At 43.9% G+C, this 26,314-nt stretch overlaps 1 long non-coding RNA gene across 1 annotated transcript; it reads right to left on the bottom strand.

Annotated features, from left to right (window-relative positions):
- Positions 1 to 551: 551 nt before the first annotated feature.
- On the bottom strand, positions 552 to 25,294 carry LOC123283299 (uncharacterized). Its single transcript, XR_011501650.1, has 3 exons — positions 25,025 to 25,294; positions 23,258 to 23,491; positions 552 to 2,876 (listed from the first exon to the last, which is right to left on the bottom strand). It is a non-coding gene; the product is annotated as an uncharacterized lncRNA (long non-coding RNA).
- Positions 25,295 to 26,314: the final 1,020 nt, after the last annotated feature.

Genomic DNA, 26,314 nt, shown 5'->3' with positions numbered 1-26,314 from the left:
TTTGCTTTGGCCAGCAAAATGTGGACATAAGGGACAGTGGGCCTAGTCTGAGCTGAGGCCCTCAGAGCTATTACACGTTTCCACTCACCCACCTACTCTGCTGAGAAGAGTATGCCTAGATTATCACTGGTCCAAGGTGAGTGAAGAACCCACAAATAAAGGAGGAACCTCAAAACAAATCCTTGTTGTCGTCATAAGCCACTGAGACCATAATGCTGCTTGTTATGGTGCAAAAAACCCTAACACACTCTGTAATCTCATGATCCACTATCACTTTATTTTCATTATAGTGTTTACATTTCTACATATAGCTTTTGATTTATTTGTTTATTGCCTATTTCCTTCCACTGTAATATAAGTCTCATGAGGGTACTGTATTCCCAGCTTCTAATAGGGTGCCTTACACACATCAGGCACTCAGTAAATGTTTGCTAAATGAATAAGTGAGATCTGAGTTCCTATCTTTGGAAGAATTTGTATGTTTTCTAACCTAAAGACATAAGCTCTCTAAGGCCTGCAGCAAAAACACTATTTTTTTTTTTTTTTTTTTAGTTAAAAAGGTGAACTAACAACATAATATCAATATCTGAGGCAACTTCATCAGAACTCTAGAAGTTCCAAAGAAACCAATAAACAACTTGTTATGTCCCACAATAGGAAAATACCGACTAGTCTTACTGTGACATCAGGGATAAGGTTACCAGATGATAATGATAATAATGATGACAATGTTGCTAGTGGAGATGGTGGTAATGATGAAGGTAGTGATGGAGGTTGTGGTGATGGTGGTGGCAGAGGTGGTGGTGATGGTGGTGATGGTGATGGTTGTAATGAGGTAGTGGTAATGGTGGTAGTGGTGATGATGGTGGTAGAGGTCATGGTGATGGTGGTGATAGTAGTAACGGAGGTCATGGTGATGGTGGTAGTGATGATAGTGGTGGGGATGGTGGTAGTGGTGATAGTGGTGATGGTGATGGTGGAGGTGGTGGTGGTGGTGATGGTGATGGTAGTGATGGAGGTGGTGGTAGTGGTGGTAGTGATGGTGGTAGAGGTGGTAGTGATGGTAGTAATGGCAATTCAGGTCAATTACTCCAACTGAGCTATCTAGGATTGACACTACCATACCCTCAAAACTTGTAGGGGAAATTAGTATCCTCTGTCTTCTCCTGGTAGGAAGACCTCTACTACAGTCTACAATCTACAACGTCAACTACTATACTAGTGGTGGAGGTAAAATTAGTAGGGTGCCTGTGCTCATGAAAGTCACAGGCTAGTGGAGGAGAAAGATTAATAATCACATGAATACAAATTTAAAATTATAAGTATAAGAAGGACTACAAAGTGGCAGTACGGTGTTATAGAGTTTGTAAGAAAGGAATTCAACCAAGCTGGGAAAGATGTGCCTGAGCAGTGACCAGAAATTGAGAAGTACAAGATGAATATGGTTCAACCAATCAAAGAAAAAGCGAAAGAGGGTTCCAGACAGAGGGAAGAGTGTGAAAAGAGCCTATGATGTGACAAGCAGAAAAAAGACCAACCTGGCTGGAGGAGAGAGAGCAGGGGCGAGTGTAGTTTAAGATGAGGCTACAGAGGATAGAAGAGGCCACACTCAACATGGCTCTGTAGGTCAAGTCAAGGAATTCCATCTTTATTCTAAATAAGAAACGAAAGTATTAAGCCATGGGGTCACATGAGCAGATCTGCCTTCTGAAAGGACCAGTCTGGCTGCCATGTGGTGAATGGGGAGCAGGGGTAAGGCGGTGCCTAGAGTAGCTTGGATTAGGGTGGTAGTGGTAGATATAGAGAGAACTGTGCACAGACCAGAGCTATTTAGGAGTTGAAATGGTGCTGAGCTAGATGTAAGGTGGAGATGAACAGTGAATTCCCCATTTCCTGACTCGTAATAGGATAGACAGTGGTGATACTCCCTAAGACAGAAAACACCAGATGAACAACAGGTTTGGGGAGTGAAAATCTGTCTGGACAAGTTGAGCATAAGTTTCCTTCAAGAGATCCAAGAGAAGATATCAAGTAAGCATCAAGTGAAAAGCCAAGCATGATGGGAAGAAGGAAGGTTGGGACTCTCTTATGCAGAGGTGGTAATGAGAGCTGTGGGTGTGAATGCAGTGCTCTAGGAAGAGAATAGAGTGAGGAGACAGGAGGGTCTGGCGCAGCCTTGCAAAGCTCAACATTTCCTGGCCAGGGAGCAGCTCAGCCTCCTGAGAGACAGGGAGAATCAACCAGACAGCAAGGAGCAGATCAGAAAGAGCTGGCGCCTGGAGACCTGGGGATGGGAGGGAGGCAGGAACATTTCCGGAGGGGCCTCCACCCGTGTCCCACTCCCTAAATCCCACTATACATATTGCAGGATTCTCTTCATTTACTTCAAGTTTAAAAAAAAATACTAAAAATAAATCTTTCCAGAGCAACAGCAGCTCTGAATAACTCAAGTTCCTTCAGTCCAGGACCAACCTCCTGTTTAGGTGAAAGCATCACTTTCTACCTAAGAAAAGGCTTCCTGAACGAAAAAAGTCCTCCTTCCCTCTGGAAGATGCTTCAAGTGTCCAAACACGGCTCCTAAAGGTAAGTCATGGATTCAAGTCAAACAGTGGTGTCAACTGCACAGACTAGCTCCTCGCGTACAGTGGAAATGTATTGATGCAAGACAGGCCGCTGTAAAGTACTCTCCTGGGGGCTCAGGTCTGGGGAAAAGGAGAGCATATGGAGGTAGGAAGGACCTGAGAGGAAGACAGTAGGTGGAATAAGCTTAGGATTTAGACCGGGAAGACCAAGTTCAAGTCCTGTGCCAGGTGCTTGACAATCTGTGCAGCGCAGGCAAGTCACGTAACGACTCTTCAGAACTTCCGCATCTCCATCTATAAAACAGGATGAAGAACATTTTTTTAAAGGGTCGGCATGAGCATCAAATGGAATAATAGGCATGAAAATGCCCTGGAAACCGTAAAGGCTGCAATAGATGGTGGTAGCTATGGAAACAGAGCCCACTCCGACTCCAGGCTGGGCACAGGACGGACTGAGTCCTCAGTCCCAGGTCATTTCAGAAGGCATGTAATTCCACACTTGTACAGCAGAGCCCAGCAGTAAGCAGTTACCTGGATGGTTTCAGCATTAATTCTCACTTCTCTGCTATAAGTCATCCAAACACAAGAGGTCATTTATTATTCTACTTCTTGGGGAGTAAAACCAACAATATGGAGTGTCTTGAAAGAACAAAGACTGGAACCAGAAAGACAGGCCTGGATTTTGGCCTCTTTCTTGCAGTGTGACCTTGAGCAAGTCACTTAACTTCTCTGAGCCTCAGTGTCCTTGAAAGTAAAATGGGGACAGCTGACTAGGTCAAGTACCTCCTTCCAGTCTCCTTTATCTATTTCTCTGTGTCCTTTCTTTATAGCACTGAGCACTATCTGAAGTTATCTCATTCATATTGCTTATTAATTGACTGTCACCTCCAAGTAGACCATAAGCTCCATGAAGGCAGGAAAACCTCATCTATCCTACGGATGGATACCTCTCCAGGGCCCAATACACAGTAGAAATGCAGTAAGTACTTGTGGGGCGAATGAACAAAGGAATGAATAAATCACATTGAAAGCATTAATCCTATTTTATAGCTAGAATCCGAGCTCAGGAAAATGAAAGACTTGCTTAAGCTCATGCTTGGTAGGAGGTAGAGAGGGGGCTCAAACCAAGGTCTGTTTAGCTCTCACACCCACAGTTTCTCCAGGACACCACTGTGTCTGCCAAGGGAAATCTGGAACATGCATGTCTGCAAAAGGCGTGGCACTCCTTGGAATAAGAAATCCATGCCCCTTTGTGGCCTACAAGATCCTGCCCACTGTAGCCCCTGCCTACTTTTCTGACCTCATCTCATACTGTGCTCCTCACTCAAGTTTCAGCTTCATCAGTCTTGTCTTTGTCTCTCAAACACACAAAGCTTGCTCCCACCCCGGGGCCTTTGCACTTGCTCTTCAATATAACTGGAGCGCTCTTCCCCCAGATCTTCCTAAGGTTGGCGTTTTCTTATCATTCAAATCTCAGTTCAAATAGCAGGTCAAGGAGAAGGCGTTCTCGGACATCAGCTATAGGAGCCTCTTATCTCCACCTGCCCCCTCGGTCCTTCTCTAGTCTGCCTGCCTGTTGTAACTTATCTACAGTGTTTATCAATACCTCAGCTTATCATAGTTGTCTTCTCATTGTCTGCACACCCCCCAGCCCCACTAGAGTAAAAGCTTCATGAGAGACCGATGCACCTGCAGCAATGGGAACACACCTGGCACCTAGTAGGTGCTCAATACTTATTCCATGACCAGTATTATCTCTATGATGATTATTCAAACCAATTTCGGCTCTAGCATAAAAAAAGGAAAAAGCCTTCTTCTCAGAAGCAGTCGCTCTATTTTGAAACTATAATGAATTGACTTAAAAGCTTGTTACAAGGACTCAAAAGAAATTACAGTGATATCACTCATTCTTTTAAAAAATATGTTTGCTGCACACCCACTATGTCCTGGACTCAGGGTTATGACAATGAAAATACAGTTCCTGGCCTCACCGGACTCAGAGTCAAAGGCAAATATTTAAATGTGTAATTACAAGAAAGCATGGCAAGTGTTGTGATGGGGAAGCACTGGCAGCACAGAGCAGAGCCGCCCAACCCAGCACGGAATCAAGGAAGGTGGCGAGGGAGATGACATTTAAGCTAAGAACTCAAGCAGAAGGTAGGGAAGGCTACTCCTGGTAGAGAGGACACAAGTGTGAAGGGGACAAATGCAAACAAGTCTAGGGCCCCAGGAAGCATTGTAAATGAGCCTGGCTGCCAGATATCAGCCTGTGAGACACATAGCGCTTCACAGCCATTTGGGCAATGTTCTGTATTTCCACTTTTGATAAAGACATGAATACAGAGGAATATTTCTCTACTCTTAAAAACAAGAAAACAGTGTAATGATAAATTACAGATTGACATTCAGCCTCCAGGACAGGGAGATAATAGGGAGTGGTGAGGACTGTGGATGCAGGGCAAGCAAAGTAGACCCAGTGTTGATGGATCTTTTGATATTTCAAGAGAAGCTAGAAATCCAGCCTTTTATCTTTAAAGTCTTCTTTTATGTTAACTCAGAAAGCATTTAAACAGTGTATAAACCAAGCAACACAGGGAGAATCAGGCCTATGGGTCTATAAAACGGGATACAAAAAAAAATTTCTAAACGCACTCTTTTTGACTTTGATAGGATTGATACTATTTGAAATTATCATTCACCTTGGAAGTCCCCACCAGGCAGTGACAACAATAACCTACTCAATAATAGAAAGTAGGTGACAAGAAAGAGTTTTACTGAAAGTTTTCAATAATGGTATAATACTGATGATCTAGACGTTTTCCAAATTACAGTGGTACCATATCCACACACAGGCTAAATCTAGTGGACAATTTCTAGGACTCTAAGTGCAAAAACATTAAAAATCTGTCAGTTTCTAATGTCAGACATAGATTCAGAGCAAACCCTCTTATGAAGACAATGCTAAGAGTATCTTCTAGCATCATGAATTTAAATATGACATGGAATGCCACCAAGTAAATAATAACCCCTGCCCTACCTTCTTAGAATGGGGGCGGTTTTTTCTTACAAATTTTTCCCCCGTTTTGCAAGTATGAACTGCACCAAGCAAATGGTTTCTGTTCAACTATCCAACTCAAACACCCCCGTCATTCTTCAGCAAGAGCTTTATTTAGAAGTTCCCAGAGAAATGAAAGTGAGGAACCCGGTTCAGAGAGGGAATGGATATAAAGAACTCTATTAATACAGCTGCTGGGCCTGGAAAGTCAACAAAGACTGATAATGTGTTTTATTTGGACCTGTCCTCCACTGTGCGCGGGTGATAAGGAGGTACTTGAAGCTCAGACGCTCACTGTACTACACCAACTCAACCCCGTATTGATTCTGAAACAATGCTCCCTTTCAGATCACGCCGCTTAAGTGCATAATAATGAGGCAATACGGGGAGAAATCGTGGTGCCGGACTTGGAGCGAGAGGAGGCAACAGAGCGAGGCTTTCTTTCAGGTGCTGCCCACTGCCTTGTTGAGTCACTGAGGGCAACTCCTTTAACCTCACCATACTCCCTTTTCTGTTTGCAAAATAGGGCCGGAGCGCTTGCTCACAACCACAATACCTCTGTCCCGCTCTCCAAGGAACTCTATAAGACTTGAACTTCCATTGTATGGAAAGTTTGGTGACAGTCTCCCTACAGCCCAGGCAGGCACCCCCTAGAGTTTCAGAATCAGATTTGGAAGGGACATCAACAGGCATGTAGTCCAACAGTAGGTACCACACCTACAGCCAACTTCAGGCTCCTCCAATGGCTTCCAGACCCTGACCCCAGCCTGCGAAGACCACTGCTCCAGTGTCATCTCCCGTTCACCCCTCGCTTCTTCCACTCCAGCCATGCCGGCCCTCTGCAATCTCATTCCGGCCTCCTGACTTTGTATTTGCTATTCCCTGTGCCTGGAATGCCACCCCTCAGAGTGTCACAGGACTCAGCTCAATGTCACCCTCACAGCCACCTTCCCCCTATCCTATGTAATGTCCTTCCCCCATCACCCTCTATCATCTGACCCTCCGCTGTTGTCTACAGAGCACAACTCACTGTCAGGAATGATCTTGGTAATTATTTATTGGGTTGTCTTGTTTCAGTCTCCCCTCCTCGAGCAAAAGCTACCTGAGGACAAGGGCTTTCCCTGGCCTGTTCACAAGTCTACATCCCCAGTGCCTGGAACTGTGCCTGGCAGAATCTCAAATGCCTTCAGAAGTGAGGCAAGTGACAGCAACGCGCGATGAGGACTGGGTGTAAAGCAAGACAGCAGAGCGTGCACTTCCATGCTCAGTGGAAAGCTTTCAACACGTAAATCATGCGGCAGCTCAAACAAAACAGCAGGAGGCAGAAAGCTCTGCCACGAATTCCAACTTGGCCAGGAGCATCTTCAAATGCAGCCCCCAGGGTGTACCTGCTAAGCCGGAAGGGGTCTGGCAAGCCCAGAGCAGACATTTCCCCCCCCCCCCCCCCCACCGAGCCTCCAGCACCCTTCTGGTTTTTTGGGTTTGGGTTTTTGGGTTGTTTTGTTTTGTTTTCAGTGACTATGTCTCACCATTGGCAAATATCATAGTCGACCAAAGGCCCAGTTGGGTTTGTTTTCCAACTTGCCTCCAAAACACAACTGCCTTCTTTCAGAAAAGGCAACTGGAATTATGTCAAATTTTAATAAGAGAGCTTAAGAATTAGAATGAAAAGAAATCAAGAATAGTAAATTATGAAAAAAACTCAGGCCTGGGAGGGGGCAGGATGTTTATTTTCCTACGTGATTTATCCTCTGAATCCCACCTGGTCGAGGCTATCAGCAAGAAAAAATTCCTTTGGAGCCTGCACTGACTGACACGTGCTGCCCCGAAGGAGAAAATCTACATGGACTGGATTAAAGATTTTGCTACAGGTAACCACCAATCAGTGTGATCCCCATGGAGATCCCCAAAATAACCTTTTATATTCACCAGGAGGAGCAAAACGTCCAAAGATAAGAAATTCATAGTCCTCAAGCAAATTTTGAGCAGATCTGCATCAGAATATTCTTTTGAGGCTGGAAAATTCTGGCATTTGTCTAGCCTGGAAAAAATGGAAAAGTGGAAGTTTCTGTCTTCAGAAAGGCTGTTTGCTCTGGGTTTTCTGTTCAATCCAAACCGAAAAGCCATGGAAACACATCAGAAGCAGGGCTATATGTTTCATCCCAATTTCCACTGTGGTCGGGGACTTTTATGCAGGCAGAGACCTTTAAAGTCTGGGGTCTACTTCTCCAAATACAGTTAAACCTCTGTGGCTCTTCCATCCCTAACCAGGATAATGCGTGAATGGAATTAATCTGAAATTTCAGCTCTCTATATTTCTCAAATCAGAAATGGATGTGGAGAGAGAGAGAAAGCTAAACTCGCTAGAAAGCAAAACACTGATAACCCAATAGGATCCCTCCACCCTCCCGAACACTTTGGCTGGGAGAAGTTTGAGTGTCAGCTCTTTCATAAGAATGATTTGGGGGCTACCCAACCCTCCTTTAATGTTGCCATCACTGAGGGATGTCTAAAAGCATTTGTGATCTGCAGACTTAAGTCGGCTTCAAAGCGATGTCTTTCATAGCCCGCTGTGGCAATCTGGGGTAGGAAGTGATCTCGCCAGCCTTTAAAAGAAAATCAGAAACTCTTAGGATCGTGACCACTGATCACTGACAAAGCTGTCGCCCCATTTCATGTGGCCTCACACAGATTACTCCACATGAAGACCCCCCTCCCTTCAACAACTTCCTTCCATCTGGAAACGAGACCTCGAGCAGAAATGCAAAGACCCTGGCAAAGCTGCTTAGATTTGGCATCCCCACAATTCCATTGTTTGGTCCAATTTGGGGAGGTCAGAGGAGGAGAGTTGAGAGGGGCACAGGGGTCTGAGTTACAAAGCCCTCAGCTCCCATTGTTCCCAGAGCTGGCTCCCTCCCTGCCCCCTCTGAAGTGGCCGGTCCCCCAATGCCCCTTGCATCCCTCTCTGAAAGGCTCAGGCGGCCACTGCGCATAATGCTGTGGGAGGGATATTTAGGTTTGCTGAGACAAAGGTCCCAGCAGCTCAACGCCCTCTCTGCAGGACGGAACATCACACAAGAAAAGAGCCAGCCTGTCCCACAGCCCTCCTCCTGGAGGCAGACTTTTAAATAAAGTCCTCGGGTGGCTGCGTCCCTTTAGACTTATTTAGTCAAATGGGCCAAACATTAGTGGTGTCTTTATTATTGCTTAATGCTCTCCTAGGCAGCAGCTTGGAGGGAAGGGGGAGGGGACACATTGTCCTCCCCCCGGATCTGGAGCTGCAAATCCCGACAGTGGAAAAAGACTACTGGAGGACCACTTGGTCCCCCATTGTCCTTCAGAGGTTTATAAGAGACAGTGGAGAGGAATTTGAATGGGGCAAGACCCAGCCTATGGGAATGGGAGACACACCACTGCAGAGCCATAAAACCTTCTTTGGGGGTACAGGTCATAAAACGAGGGCCCGTTTAGGAGTCTTCTTGGAAGGGGTTTTTTGAAGGTTAAAGTCGGATTTGAGACAGACGTTGGCAGTTGGGTTAAGTTTTCAACAAATTTTAAAGATGGAAAGCGTCAATAGGTCCTGAAAGCGTTCTAAACTCCCATTGTTAACCAGGAAGAAGTGCATTATTGATTCTCAGGAGTTGCTTTCCTGGCAAAGAAGTCTTTATTAAAGAGAAAAATATGTATATATCACTTGTCAGGTTACAAAATTCCTGATGAATCTAAAAGAAAAATAGTCGATTTGCTTTGTCTGATTACCCAGAAAATTGAGGGGCAAGGGAGGAGCTCATTATAGGACCGATCCCAGGCCGGCTGACTTCCTTGGCCTGATATTCTTCAATTATTACCAATGCATTTCCCTTTGTTTGGAACAGACCCCAAGACAGCCGCCCTGGGCTGACTCTAAAGGGTTTCCTGAGATGTGAATAGACTCGAGCCTGTGAAAGACCCCTGGGGGCCTTTTATCTAGACCTTCACTGCCTGTAATCAGCTAGCCTATGAATGACCCAGGAGGCCAGCTGATGACACAAAAGCAACCTAGATGGTTAAGCGAGAGCAAGCGCCGAAAGGAACTCAAATGGCAGGCTGCGCTGTCCGCGTCAGCTGCCACGGGGCTGCTGAAATTGAATACGGAGTCCTGTAAATTGGTTACAGAAACACAGTTCAGAAGGAGAAAGCAAGTCAGACTGATCAAAAGCAGGAGGGCCTAATACCAGTGGACACCTCAGTAAAACAATTGTAAAATTTGAACCACTGCCAGGAGCACAGAGACATCTGAGAATCTACGTTTACACACAGGGCTGGAATCTGGAGAGCCCGCCATGAAGACGGTTTCATTTTTGGGGTTGTGGTTTTCAATCTGCCGGTAACAACACATTTTTTTAAAATTCTACATTGATTCATTTCTTTTCAATTTGAGGGAATCAGCCAGCAAATATAACTTCTGCAAGCCTCTTCCGATTCTTAATATGAGTTCCGTTTACTTCATAGTAGTCTAGGGCACCAGGTATCTGAATTACGGAAGGCAAACGCATGAAACAAGCATTATTTTATTTTCAATTATCTGAATATTTGGAGTTCTCTAATGGGTAAGAGGCAGGAAGAAGGGGCCTCTGTTACCACCCAGGTCCCTCACTCCCCATGACAGCTGGGCTGACCGTGTTCTGAGCCTCGGCAGGCACTTGCAGGGCATGAGCCGCTCAACCATGTGAGATGAATTAACTGTTTAGGGCAAAGGAACCTGATACTGTTAGTTTCTTCTCACACCAGAGTGGGATTGTCAAATTGGAGTCGAGGGCAAGGCAATGACCCATATAATTTAGAGATGGTGGGGGAGGAAAAAGATCGTTGGGATGTATATTTTACAACTAATTCCAAACGAAGGCTACTGTCTAAGGCGGAATGGAGCAAGCAGAAACGAATGAACTGAGAACATTTTGTACATCCTCCTCATCTAAAAGCTAATGATTTCTTTGAAGCAAATAGACTCTGTCAATGGTAGGCATCAGCACTTGAGAATGTTGACTCAGCCTGCTAATTTTAAGACCATAATCCATTTCTGGGAAGACGAACGGGTCTTCCCTTCCTGTGATCACTACTGTCCTTAAAAAGAAGCTGAAGAGCCAGTCAGTGGGTTTCTTGGTTTCGTGGGAGACACCACCACAGACACAGAATGTTAAGTATGTAGGGAACCAGCATCTTCTTTTTCATCGCCAGGTGCACTAGTCCATGGGCCATATTTATTGATGATCTACAGGTTTTACTGACTTTCCTATTCAAACTGGGTGTCGCTCTTTCGTGACTCTGCTAGAAAGAAGCTCCAGAAACCCTCTCCTCGTCCATCTCCTCTCTCTGCGGAGTGCCATTGTGCTCACTTCTTCAAGTCTCAGTGCCCTTGACACCTCCTTCGAGGTGTCTTCCCTGACCTGTTCTACCTTCCGTTCCCCTGACAGAATGAACCACACCCTCTCTGTACTCTTATAGCACTTTCTATTAGCAACAGATAAGTTACTTTATCTCTCAGAGCCTCAGTTTCTTCATCAGTAAAATGGAGATGATGCCTTAACAAAGCTAACACAAGAAAAATACATGACATGGAAGACAACACACAAAGTAACGGGTACGTATGTGGTGTTTAATGAGTGTGGCTTCCTCTTGCCTTCTGCTATATCACTGATATCTAATCTGTGTTCTGCTGTGTTCTTTTACCTGTTCCACAATATTAGTTAATTTTCTGAGTGCAAAGAACAATGTCTTTTATCCACGTTTGTGGGCCCAGAATCTAGCATAAAGCCTAGACCATGGTAGGTAGATAATGTTTAATGAATGAATTAAAGAATGATAATGAGTTAATGACTTTATTTGGTAAATATTTATTTAGCATCTACTATGTGCCAGGCAGTTTCCTAGGGATTTGGGATACAGTGGTGAACAAGACAGAGATGATGTGCACTCCCATGGAGGTTAAAGTGCAAGGAATGTGTGAGAGGGTGGGGAAGGACCATAAATAGGCAAGCATACAATGGTACTTTGATTTGAGGAGGACATTACTATCTACAGTGCTCAGAGGTGGATGGATGGAGGGATGGATAGATGGATGGATGGATGGCAAATGGGTATTTTTGAATGAAGTTAAAAAAGAAGCTATGAGTAATCCCATTTGAGCCCAAGCAAACTAAATGGTAAATGTGATCTCCCCTTGCCCCTCATTGGCAATTGCTGATGCTATTTAAACTGCTGCCTTTAAGGAGTTATGGTTCATGCAAAAGCGTTTCCAGAAACAAAGGACAGTACCCTGGTCTTGATGGCTGCCTGCTGCCACCTCTGGTGTCAACCCTCCTCCAGGCCCAGGCTTACTGCAGCCTTCAGCACATCTTCTCGGTGCTCCTTCCTACTCTCTTGCTCATGTAGCCCTCTTCCCTTCACCCAAAGACCTGCTCTGGGACCCAGTGGGCATCTTCACCACCCTGACCAGTTTGAGAAATGTGGGTAACACCTCTCCACCCCAAAAAAAGTGTTTGAGCTGAAATTTCCCAGGAGTCAATGTAGCTCTCCACTGTTTGACTCTAAATCGTCACATGCTGGAGGGGAATTTACTGCCAGACAATAGTTTACTTCTTTCAACTCCCCATAGGATCACAGCCCCAAATAAAATGAGAAGTGCTTTGTTTTATTTTTAAATAAAAGTAGTGCCTTTTAAGTCCAAGATTTCTAAGTGCTCTTAAAACATGTCATATTTCTCCCTCCATGTAAGGGCTTTTGCTAGAGGGGAAGGAGAGGCACGCGCAGCACAGTGGCTTGACCGAGGGAACAGGTAGTGTCCTTAACAGACCCTGCAACAGCAGCAGGCCCCATCGGATGGATGCTTCCAAAGCAATGTCCATTTCAGTCTCTCCCTCATGACCCTCCATGGTCCAGCTCCACCTGCCTTTCTGTTCTCCTGCGCCATTCTCCTACTGTCTGGTCTCATACCCCGCTCTACTCTTCGAGGAGCTCCACTTCAGCCAAATGAGAGCAGCCGTCATGCCTCAAGCAGACCACCCCTCTCTGCCCACTCACTTCGCTATTGCCCTCTCTTGTCTCTGCCTGTTGAAAGTCCGTCTACCTTTCACAGGTGAACTCCACGGTCATTGTCTCTCTACAAAATCTTCTCAAATCTCCCAAGCAAGTAAGCATATTTTCCCTTTCTGTAGAATTAGTTGCACTAATTATACGGCATATTTCTATCTGCTTCGTTTCAGTATTACTAATCTATGTGCCTTGAATTATCAGTAAGATTCCTGATGTCAAAAACTGTCTCATAGTCTTTGTATCAATGGGGCTTAGCCTGATGCAAGGCAGGTAGACACAGCAGAGTAAATGCTTGTGGAATAAATGAAGAATGAACAAATGAATGAATGAATCAGTCATTGTTTGAGAGGGCTCATCTATGATACAGGTTTTCCTCCCTCACAAATTGAGTAACTATAAAGATGAGGGAGTTTTTTTTTCATCTTTGGGGTTTAATTTTAAGTCTCTCAAGCTTGGTTTCTCTATTAAAACACCTTTCAAAAGTCCCCTAGGCTTTGTTAATAAGACTAATGGAAATGTCATTTCCACTATCACCAGCTTCTAACAGAATTTTATAAAGGTACTTTTCTTTCCTTCTCCATTTTTTTAAGACAAAATGCTATTTTTATTTTATATCCATAACCTTAAACATTCAGAAACACTGATTCTAATGCATAACCAAAGCCAAAGTTGTCATTAAAAAAAATCTTAAATCTCAGAGATAGTGAGAGAAAGAGATTTAATGCCATTTCCCTATAATCAGAAGATTTCCAATGAGCTGGCTATTTGGCAACTTTTACAGAGATATGCAAATATATTTTGCTTCTGAAAATTGAGGCCAGGTGAACTAATTATTAATTTACATTCAGGTTTTAATTCCCAGAGACTCCCCCGGCCAACTTTATAGTCAATAACTCATCCCCTCCCAAAGTGAGTAATGAAATCACCAGGGAGAGGTTTCATAAAGATATCTACTACACGCAAGTCCGTACCCTGGGCTCTGGGGGTAATCTTTACGTTAAATGGCATGCCACCACCTTATTGGAATGCTGGCACTTCCAGCTGGCTTTAAAATAATTTTTTGAGAAAACTAGATCTTGTTGTATAAGAAAATCTCTTTGAAGAAAAATTAATGCTATGAGAAATGTGCTACATCTAAATTCACCTGGAGAATTACTAGAAAAGTAATTGTCATCTACTAGAGTCAAAGCATTGATCTAGTTTCTTCTGTTTCCAAAAGGGATGTTCTTTCTCTCTCAGATGACCTGGACCACATATGCTGCAACAGATGAAAAGGGCATCTGGGATCCCTAATAAATCTCCTTACCTGGTTCCCTGAGCAATTATACACACCAGGTAGGTTTTTCTCATTGAAATAAAATTCACATAATATAAAATTTGCCATCTTAACCATTTGAAAGCATATAACTCAGCGGCATTTAGTAGATTCACAATGGTGCGCCACCATCACCTCCATGTAGTTCTGAAACATTTTTTGACTCCTAAAGGAACCTCCATGCCCATAAGCAGTCACTCCCCATTCTCACCTCCCCACGTCCCCTGGCAAGCACTAACTTACTGTCTCTACAAATTTGCCTGTTCTGGATATTTCATATAAATGGAGTCATGCAGAATGCGACCTTTGGTGTCTGGCTTCTTTCACTTAGAATACCGTTTCCAAGTGCATCCATGTTGTAGCATGTATCAGAACTTCATTCCTATTTATGGCTGAATAATATTCCATTGTGTGGATGTACCGTATTTTGTTTATCCATCACACCAGGTAGCTCTCTCCTGTGATCTGTTAACAGTGCAATGGTACCCCCCCCCACCTTTTTGGTCAAGTGGAAGACATTCCCAGTTAGGAAAATGGGGAGAAAGGCATAAAAGTGGTGTCCCTGTGGCAGAAGCAAGCTCAACAAATGAGGAAATGTTTACCCCCAACAGAGAGCAAACAAGTCGACAGTGGGCCCTAACAATTTGACACTGTCCCCCAAAGCCTAGCACATCTTTATACTGCTTGACCAGTAATTACACATCTAAGAATTTATCCTAAGGAAATAACGAAAGATGAAAACAAATACTATGTTTAAAGTGTTTATCACACGGTTATTGGTGTTATCAAAAGTTTGAAAGTAACATAAACACCTAACAAAATGAGAATGAATAAGGAAATTACAGCATATCCTTTCCAATAGAATACTTTACAGCTATTAAAATAATCTCAGAGACCATCTCAGACTATAACACAACACTCACAATACGTAATTAAGCAAAAAACATAACAAAGAACTTTTTTTCCTAAAAAATGTGTGTGGCTATGTGTAAATACACACACATGCATGTATAACTAAATATATACTCTGCTTTGCCAAAAGAAGTCATGTTAGAACAGCAGGATTATGGGCGATTCTTATTCTCTATAATTTTCTGCAATTTCCCTATTCCTATATTGCATATGCATTCCTTCTAGGATTAGAAGAAAAGTCAATAGATGTGTGTGAAACCAACAGACACATGGCCCCTGCGGTACCCATCACTCCCCTCCACATTCAGAGCTCTATTGGTGGTCTGCAAGTTTCTCCTCCACAGCAGTCCATTCCTTAAATCTACAGTGATCAATCCCTCATTCTCCAGTAGCCATTTTCCCAGTAAAATACAGGCTCAAATCATCCTCGTGAAATAAGACTGTGGCTTCCCCCAACCATTACCCTTCACTACGGCCTCTCAACCGCAGCCGCTCCCCTCCTCCAGGTCTCCTTGTGAATGTTCACCTGACATTCCAGCCCCGCCCCCTCCCCCCGCCACCCCCATTTCCAGATCCCCCTGCCTGAGGTATCTCTACCTTCTTTGAACTCTGGTTGCCTTTTCTATGGCAACTATCAATGTGATGCTTCCCTAACACTACTTTTGGGTGGAAGAAGTTCAGTTTTATGTCCTTATTAGATTGTAAGTTCTGTAAAGTCAGGGTGAAATCTTTTCTTGATGAGTGCCTTAGAAAACCCGATCCAGTACATGGCACATAGCAAACCTTCACTACATGCTTGTCAAATGGGCAAATGGAAAGTTCTTCACAGCCAATTTTGTGTACCTTTAAAAATCATTTTGGAAGGAAGTTTGGCAGAGAAAATTTTTCTTTTATCCCATCATAGAGTAGACAACAGAGACTCGGGGTCAGACTGCTGCTTCACTCTTAATTTCCCAGTGATTTCTTCTCCTTGGGTGATCTGGCCAAGCTCCCAGTAGATCCGGCCAAAATGGTGGGAGAGATATACGTGGGGCTGCGTTTTATTTCTAGTTTCTTACTTGTAGTCTCTTTGATAATGGTCTCAATGAAGACCTCTCTTTGAAAAGTGTGAGAACGACATTTGGCCCTAGGATTTGAACAAGAGGAAATATTTTTTTTCTGAAATCCTTGTTTTTCAGAATAACTAAAGGGATATTTATAGAGATTTATTGACATGACAGAGATTTATTGACATGAGGAAGTATATCAAAACAAAACTGCAATAGGTATGTCGCAAATCTTCCCAGAACATCAACTCCAACTTGAGTCTTGTTCTTTGGGGGGCTATTCCTGTAGCCTCAACAGTAGACCTAAGCTTACAGAAACAGTAAGACAGAAGTGTCCCACCCACGCACTCTGCAAAGTGATTGATATCAGCAGTAGGTTTAGAATTCCTGTTTGGGTTCAGTAGAGAGAGGGATATTTTTGTTAAATTGCCTTAAGGATATTTTATTTTCCAAAGTTGAATCAGGACCTTCACAGGAATGGAAAGGAGGTGGCATCCTTTCCCTTATGGAGGGTGGGAAACAGGGCTCTCTCCTTGAGACAGGCTCCTTGCTTCCAACCAACCTCCTGTTATCCTGGCCCAGCTCTCTCGGGCCTCCCACATCTTCTCTGTGTCTCTCCCTCTGCAGCTAGCCAAGACTTTCAACATGTCAAGCTCTTCCCGACATCATGGCCTCTGCACAGGCCCTTCCCTCAGCCTAGAAATTTCTTTCCTCTCTCTCTTCCCTGGCCAACTGCAATTTCAGGTCTCAACTTAAATGTTACCTCCTGGGAGGGATCTCCCTAAGTGCCCCCCAACCTTGACAATATAAATAAGCTTCCCTAGTTTCGCTCCCTTGGAGCATCCTGTCCTTCATCGGAATAGCAGTTATCACAGTTTGTAATTGTGTGTGGGTGTGTTTGTTTATTTGAAGTCTGTCACCCTCACTAGAATGGGAAGTTTGTGAAAGTGGGAGTCTTCCTGTTTTGCTCATCCCAGGGGCTGGAAATTAAAAGATGCTCAGTAAATATTTGCAGCATGAAAGAATCAATGACAACCTCCCAAACCTGGACTCAGACACTCTGACTGCTCTTCCCTTCCACCTGTGCTCTCATTCTGTCCAACAGGTAGCATCTGACCATTTCAATTTCCTAACCTGCACATTTAAAAGGAGGGCAAACTCTATCCACCTTCTCCGGGCATTAAAGGACCTTGGGCATGTTTACTGGGAAACTCTGAGATGTGCAGCAGGGCTCAGTTATTATTAATATGCTCTCCAAATTTCCAAAAGAAAAATATGGTCACACAGCTATGATGTCATACACATGTGTATGTTGGAACAGAACCACTCTCCCTGGTGTCTGTTTATTTCCTGAATTTTATGGTTCTTTTGGAAACTCAAAGGAGTGGTGAATCGAAGGTGGAAATGGCTTCTCCACTGGAATCCACTAGAGGAAACCTGTGTGACTGAGCCATGAGGAAAGAGACGAGTCAATGCCCTCATTGTGACTATAAATTCAAGATGGCTGCCATGGGGAAGGCCAGACTGAAGCTATTAGGTTAGAAGCTGGTTTTAAAATGCTGTGTTTTTAACGGATGATTGTGTTTGTAGCCCCCTATGATTCACTAGCTCTCCAGTGAATAATTCCTTTACCACTGCTGCTGACAGTTCAATATTCCCTCTGATAATGTTCTCAGGTGTCAACAGATAGAGCACTAAAGCTTTGATCACGATGCACAGATTGTCATCAGTCGCCACACTTTGGAGATGTTCCCCCTGGAAGCCCATCAACAAATTGGAACATTTACAGAGTTGAGTTTTTCAAATGTGGTCAGACTCTAAGGCCCTTGCCTAAAAATGGGCCTAAACAGCTTTCACTGAATAATGCCAGATTCCTGACAAAAAAAAAATACCACCCCAAACTCGTTTGCCTCTCTTCTTCCCTAATCTGTACCCCCACCCTTCCAAAATAAAAAAGAAAGAAATGCTTGCAGCATTGCCAAAGTCTTTTAAGAATCATTCCAAGGAGGCTCGGACAACTCTGGCTCTCTAAAAGGATACCATTGTAAAGGCGAGCTCTCATATTTCAATGACATACGTGTATGTCTCATAGAAACCAAGGTTTATGTGTCTCAGGATTTCTCCTTAGTTAACCACAATTGCAGGGAAATGGCACCACATTCATAGAGTTAAATGTGGTAGCAATTACTTTGCTGGCAAAGGAGAAGGAGGGTCTTGATGGCCTAAGTCCTACGAGTCAGGATTAAATAAACGTGTCTTTTAGAGTTACACTGATAACTTGGAACATTCCGTCTATGCTGACTGTTTGATGCTGCAACGGCTACAAGAACCAGCATTTCTCATAGACGAGCCCATTCTGACCTGGCCAGAAGGCATGTGGGACAACCCCAGAATAAAAATTAGTTTAAAGAAAAAAATAATACGTACATATGTGGGCACACAAACACACGTACACTGAGAACACTACTCCAAAATAATCTTGAACTTGTAGATTATTAAATACTTTTAGGTATCAGGAAATAACTTGAAAATTGCTTTCCTGTATCATATTTACTAAAATGGTGCTATCGCATACTTGAGGGAAGGAAAGATATGGGTCGGGTAACCTGAGCGTTGTTTAATGGTCACTGATTTTCCTAATGGCCAACCAGTCTCTTTTGGATTTCATTAGAACACAAGAATGTGATAAGATTCCTGTGAGCATGATAAAACTCGAGGGCCATTTTCAAATGCAATATGGTTTATGTTTAAAGTCCCAGTTTCATTTGGAACAGAAAATGATTCCCTTTTTATATCTTTTCTCCAGAGACTAAAATACCCATATACAAATAATTTAGACAAAGAGCTTCACAAGTCAACAAAATATAAACAGAAATGTAGATTCCATCACTTCTGCCACTAAAACGTATCAACTCGTGGGCTGGAAGAGCGAGCCTCTACGTAATAGGACACAATGAAAGAGCGAGTCAGGGAGAAAGCATTTTTCCAACATGAGCAATGGTAGAGAAGTCAGAAGTTTTCTTCTAATTGAGAATGGCAGAGAAACTGAATTCAGAAATCTAATAATCCCACAAATTCACCAGTGTATTTAATAGCTTTGGCCAGCCGGCCCAATGTTAAAAAGTAATCCCTAAGAAGAATGCCCCAAAGAAAATAGATGAGATGGCTACACAGGAAATGAGAAGTGTTGTATAGAGCAGAACAATTTCTTAGAGGAAAAAAATGTCCTAAAAGAGAAGGGATTTTTAGATAGGTAGTGGGCAGGTAGGTAGATGGATGGCTGGGTGAATGGATGGATGGATGGATGATTGATTGATAGATAATCTGTTTACCTATCTAGATAGATAGATATAGATAAAGCCAAAGATAAAAATGTAAGCTTGATTCATTTCCATTTTATCTCAGATTCAGAGGTAGAAAAGTGTTTGTTATCTGTAGGTTGACTGGCTCTGCTTTCAAAGAACTATTTTCTACAAGTCCCTTTTGAGATCAAGTGGCCATGACTGACTTTAACATTTATACGGCTCAGAACAAGAATGAAATGGACGCCATATACCATGAGTCTAAATATTAAAAGTTACAGATCACGGTCACAAACTGTTAAATAAAATTAATTCTGTCCTCCTATCTTGACAAATTTACCTTCCTAATGACTTAGAAGGCCAGGTTCCAATCTAAAATTCTCAGAGTTTCTTGCCAGAATGTTGAGGAAGAGCCAGACCCAGACCTGCAGCTGGCCAGCCCTCTTTTTTTCTCACGCCCTCACCACTGCACACCATGGGAGTCCTCGCAGGCACACACATCCAAGATCTACCCTCATCCTTGAGAACAGTGGTCCCTTTGCTACTCACAAACCTGAGTTTGTTACCAGCAGCATAGTTCACCTTCAGGAGGTCAAGCCCAGGGATGATGCCACCAGGTTCTGGAAGCAGATTTGGGTACCTTTGGGCAAAGAATTCCAGGTATCTGGATAGTTGCCATGTGGGGGAAATCAGGCAGTACAGGCTGCAGTCCTCTTGGCCCTGCATATTCTCAGCCTATAGAAAGAGATATGACTAGAAAAAGGCCAGAGTAGTGCTTACTAAAGCACGGGGCCTGGTACAAGGCATCTTCTGCCTGAATGTAAATCCAATACCTCAAGCAGCCATATTCCTAATTAGCCAGTGTAGACTTTAGAAACAGGAAAATGAGTGAAGATGAAAGAAGGTAGACTTTATATGAGTTATCTTTTGCTATATAACAACTTATCCCCAAATTTTGCGAGTTAAAACAATAGACACTTATTAGATCAGACTTGTCTGGGTCAGGGATCCGGGAGGAGCAGAGCTGGGTGGTTCTGGTGAAGGACTCTCATGAGGCTTCAGTCAAGCTGTTGGCTAGAGAGGCAGTCTCATCTGAAGGCTCGATCAGGGAGGGGGTGGAATCTGCCTCCAGGCTCACTAATATCATCATTAGCAGGGCTTAGTTCCTCACAAGCTTTTGGCTGGAAACCTCCATTCCTCACCATGTGGGCCACTCCATAGACTGCATGCGTGTTCTCATGACATGGCAGCTGTCTCCCCTAGAGCAAGTGATCCAGGAGAGTGAGAGCACACCCAAGATGGGACTTTGGTCTTTTTATAACCTAATCTCAGAAGTGGCATATCATCACTTCTGCCATTTACTGTTGGTCGTGCAGACCAACTATGGCACGGTGTGAGGGGGACCAGAGGGGAAAAGCAGGAAGCAGGTACAGTGGAGGCGACTGATCCACTCTCATGAAATGAGCATTTGGGCTACCAGCCTTGGCCCAGAGAAGCTCCTCAATAAATTATTTTGGAAGAAAGGAAGGGAGAGATGGAATCAGGAAGGGACAAGGATAATTGAGGAATCATGGAGCTCCCTTAGTCTTACTCCATTTCCCACACCCTAAAAGTTGCCTGAAGGATCCAGTGGGCCTTTTCCCCACTTCTCTGCAAGAAATCAGTCTAAGGGCTTAGACTCGGAGGTGGAATGCCTTTTCCTAACTACCCCCACATCCTTCAAACCACTGCTCATCCCTCAGCTCCAGCTCAAGTGTCCCACACCCCTGTCTGTGAACAATTTCCTGCCTCCCCAAATCCCAGTTGGTCTCTGCCCTCCCGGTTACCATACCCCTCTGAGGCACTGTTCATATACTATTCTAATTGTTAGGTTTGTGGGTGGGGAGGCTGCTTCTTTATCAAATATCCAGCTCCAAAGCTCAGCTCTTGAGTGACAGTGGAGCACTTTCCAAATAAATGGGGATATTACCACAAATACCGTGAAGCCTTCTCCACATGGGAACTTCTGTCCACCTCCCGCCCCCCTCCCCCACATCCACAAGCTCTCCAGTCCCCGTTTTGTGCAGGCCAGTCCTGCAGGGCACCCTCCCACTGCTCCCTCCCTGAGCACAGGCTCCCTGAGCCCCATCAGGGCTGCACATAATCTCCTAATCACTTGAGAGATTGCTGCTGAGGTACACCCAGCATCCCCCTGCCCCAGGGCCATGAAGGAGGTTTTCGCAGAAAGAGGAAGCATTGACTATTTCTTTTCCTCCAATTCTCTTCTATCTAGCCTTGAAACCCTCTTCCCTAAATCCTACTAGAGTACAACTTTAAACTTTTCTGGGAGTCACACAGAAAATGGTGCCATGTTTGTCTGTGTTAAAAACCCCTTCTGCGTAACTAAGTACTCCAGCAACATCACAAAATCTTGGATTAATGTCTGGAAGTCATTTTAGGACATTTCTCTTCACTAGAACCTTTAAAAATATAGTCACTTAAAAGCTTTTTTTTCCTCTTAAAAGGATAATCTTATTTCTCCCCGAGTAAGGCAGCCGATTGTAACAATGTAATCGATCCCTCATACAGGAAAAAATGGTGAGACATTTATTGATTCTCTACTTATTCTCTATTTCATTATGTTCGTAAAATCTGTTATAATTTTTAATAAAATCTCAGACAACTTATGAGCACAACTGACTCCTTAGCAGTTAGTAAATCATTTCTTATTTCTAAGGGTTGCTCAATGTAAGCGTCAGTTCACTGGAAGCATAACCGTTTCAAGTTGTAGTTAAGATAAAGTACAACTGCGGCTGTCTCTCTCGTCCCAGCCGATGGGCAATAGAATGCAGACCTTCTCTTTCTAAGAGCTGGGTCACATCTGATTCAGGTTGCTGATGATCCACATGGCCCATGTTCATTACCATGCAATAGCTGCTTGGTCTGTGTCAGGACTCTCTAGAGTCCAGCCTGAGGCCTGACACCCATATCTGCTGTGGATCTCTGAAGCCCTGCCCTTGGACCTTCTCACTGGCTACCACGTGTCAAATGCACAGAAAGTCAAGCGCCAAATGTCCGACTTAAGATAAGAGCCTCAGACGTCAGGATGAATGGAACCTTGGGTGGAACCGCCTCGATAGCAGACAGGAGGCATGAAACCATTTGTCCCAGGGAGAGTAGCCGGGAGGGTCTGTCCTGGGGGAGGGCTGTGAAGTCTGGGGGTTGGGAGAGCAGATTCAGTCAGACAGCCTGGGCTGGAGCACCACCTCTGCCACAAACCAGCACTCTAACTCTTGTGTGCCTCAGTTTCCTCATTCAGAAAATGAAGACAATAATACCTACCATTTAGGATGGCTGTGAAGATTAAATGAGTTTATATTTGTGACACCTTTAGCGTACAGCCCAGCACCTTGGAAGTGCTACAGGTGTTTGTTAAGTGAATGAATGAATAAAGAAAAGATCCTTTTAAATATAATAGTGATTTTCAACTTTTCTTTGCTAAAGGCAAAGAATTATTTCTTTCAATGAAATCTTACACCGAAACCATATATGTGTGCCTGATACACACTATACACACACATATATAACGAAGATCTTTCCAATTATTAAAATCAGCTGTACTATATACATTTGTACAGTATCATCTGAGATTTCACTCTACTTTGCCAGATGAAGGCAAAGCTCCTCCAGTTATGGCATGGGCTCAGGGCAGCCTCCGGGCTGCGGGCTCTGTGGAAGCCCCCCACCACTATCTGCCAAGCCCAAAAGTGCTGAGGACACAGGGCTGACCCCAGCAGTCAGGAGCGGTGCATGGGCTCTGAACTGACCAGGCAGGAATGTTCTGGAAGGAATTACCACTTTTCCTGATGCCCTTGATTGCCTCTGGAGTTCCCACAGACGCCACTGAAGGAGGCAGCTTCTGTCCTGGAGCCTACGAGCCAATATGGCTGCTGGAAAGAGTGACAGGAGCATTTATCCCACTTCTAAAAACTCACCATGAAGGTCACAACTGATCACAGAGGGCGTCTGGGTGCAGCTTGAATCAGCCTGTCACCCTCGGTAACAGGACTGTCTCAGAGTCAGGTGGTCAGTCCTCATGTAGGGTGTCTGAGGAATTTCCCGGCAGGCTTAAAAAAACAGGTCTGAAGGGTTGTGACGGGACCTTTGATCTCAGAGGTGGTCAACACAGCACCTTGAGGAAGCCATATAATCCTCCCATGTCATTCTTTCTTGAACGTAAACAGAGAAAAAAATCAAATTGAAATTTTTGAATTCAAAAAGAAAAAAACAAGGAATCTTCACTACTGGTTTTGCTCATTTGTTTTGCAACATGGCAAAATATCATGACTTTAGATCCTGCTTACCAAGAATCCAGGATAATTTAGACAGAAATGTGACTGAAATGGACCTGAGCATCGTTGCCTGGGAAGGGACTACGCTAACAGATGCAAGAATTGCTTCTAGGTCCACAACTCACACCACCGCTGGGGCTTTCATTGATTTCATTGGTGGGGCTTTATGGATTGTGGGGATCTGTAGTGCAGACCACCCAATACGAAAATAAACTCAACCACTAATTCTTTCAGCACGCAGCCAAACTGAATGACACCAAAAGTTACAGTGGGCAGACCACCCTTCACCACTGCAGATGCAATGTGTATGCTGAGTCACACAGAGGTGGATGTGCTGCCTCTCCAGACCCACAAAGGCTGTGGACAAAGGCCGCTCCTCAGAGGCAGCCAAAGCAGCTGGTCCAGAGTGAGCCTTTGTCTTCTCAGTTAAGATCATCCTTCCTCTTAAGAGGTGACAATACATTTATTCAACACCTATTTGGAAGATCATGCAAAATTCATTCAATAAACATCTTCTGAGCACCTAAGAAGTCCAGAGTGAAGACGAAGAAGAAGAAAAAGATGAGTTTCCTACTTTAAGTCCCCAATTGTAGGGAACGCCAGCCAGACAAACCAAGAAGCCTGTAAGTGCTAGAACGTGAGGTGCAAACTGTCTCAAAGAAACACACAAGGAGGGAAGGAATGCGTGACCCCTTCTCAGAGAAAGTGATATCTGAAAACTGGGCTTCGAGGGGCGAGAAGAAATTCATTTAGAATTCAAGAATTCTAAGTAGTTAAGAGAGAACGTTCTAGACAGAGGAAACAGAGTACACACTCCTCATAGCACACAGTAGGTGCTGAAAACATGTGTGTTGAATAAATGTGAAAAGGCACATTCTCCTCTTGTCACCAAGGGAAGCAAGCAGTGTTCTAACACTTAGAAAAGCCAGAACATTCACTGAAAATGATAAATCAATATCTGAAAGACTGTGACTCATTTAAACTTTATCAGAAAAGCTTTTGAAAGTGCTATACACCATGAGTAACAGCCTAATTTAGATTCTACTTTATCATTGTTTCATTATATATTTGAATTGAATCCATATCCGTGAAAGCATGTCTTTAGACCCCAGAAAACATCTCGTAACTGTCATATCAGCCAAATTTAGATAAGGCCCACATGATAAAACACCGTATCTTTAGATTTCCAATAGACATTTCTTTCAAATAAACTTGATTAGGGGAGTTGGAAGATGAAATTTTTTTTAAGCATCAAGGAAAAGTCATTGTATCAGGAATAATATTAGAACATTCCAGGTAGGAATCAAAGAACAAAGTAATTCTTTGCTCCACACAAAAAGAATAAAGACTAAGTTCACCTAGCAGATTGATTATAAAAAATTAATAACTCACTGGACAAGGTCTACTCACCTTAAAGGCCAGTGCCTGCCCCCGGCTCATGTGCACCCATGAGTCACCCCTTTGACAAACATGGCAACTGTGCTCTCCACGGGTCTCCTTCCCATGAGGACTGGGAAACACACAGCATTATAACTGGTGCTCAGAATTTTATTTGGGAAAAGAGAGAGAATATTTCAACTGATCATTGTGCGGAAGAGTATTCCTAACGCAGAGAGAGCAGAGCCCTCCCTAAGCACAGAAGGAGAACCAGCCCCGCGTTCTTTGCCCCAAATTTGAAATGAACCCAAACGAGAAATTCTGAGATTCAGAAAGTATCACTTCACTCTTTTTCTATTATTCTTGAGTTCTGCACATCACTGTTTCCCTGTTCCGGCCAATCCCTGCCAAAACACACAGGGAAGCCTGTTCTCACGGCGTGCTCGGACCAGGAGCAGGAAGTTCCAGAAAGCCTTCTTGTGAAATCAAAGCTCCCTTTGCAAACCCAAGAGATTTAGATAAAGGTCATGTGATGTCCTCGAGTTTTAGGTGCTTCTCGGAAACCCAGTTTTACACACAGGAGACTTCTCTGAAGCGGTCAGTCCCATCCGCAGAGGCCTTCTCTGGGCTCCGTCCTGAATTCTCTCAGCAGGATCAAGAGGATTTTCATAAGGTCCTAAACCGACAGCACAACGTGGACTCGCTAGAACCCAACTAACACGAATCCTCAGTTTAGAAAACATCTGCCTGCACGCTGCTTTTATTTCAAAAGGGGGAGGAGAGGGTGACAAACAGCATCAGGCCATAATAAAAACATGTGTACTTTTGAGCCCTTAGCCGATGCCCAATGTGGACGCAGCATGGACAAGGCCACACATGTATTTAATCTTCCACATGCCCCTCTGAGGCTGGTAGGACTATTATTGCCATTGTACAAGCGAGGAAACTGAAGCTTAAAGAGGTTACAAATAACTCTCCAAAGATCCATCATTAGTAAGTGGAGGTGCCAGGATTCAAAGCTGTTTATCCAGAGAGTGTCCACTTAGCTCCACATTAGAGGGGGAGCAAGGTTTTACTTAAAAAATCAGCTTCGAAGGCTGTGCAGTCCGTGTCCTACGCTGTCCACATGGATGCCACTGCAACAGGAACTGAAGCCCATGAGGTTATAGGCGGGCCGCGATTTTTTATTTCATTATGTTCATTACACTGTGCCATCAGGAAAGAGATTCAACAATCATAAAACAATTTTCCAATAAGAATTAAAGTTTTGAAGGCTTCCTGGTTGACCCTCAGAAGGTAGACTTCCGAGAGCCCTCATGCCCC

Source organism: Equus asinus, chromosome 2 (assembly GCF_041296235.1).
Source record: "Equus asinus isolate D_3611 breed Donkey chromosome 2, EquAss-T2T_v2, whole genome shotgun sequence".
NCBI classification, from domain to species: domain Eukaryota; kingdom Metazoa; phylum Chordata; class Mammalia; order Perissodactyla; family Equidae; genus Equus; species Equus asinus.
The sequence above is the reverse complement of the archived record's forward strand: the minus strand, read 5'-3'. Positions and strand labels throughout refer to the sequence as shown.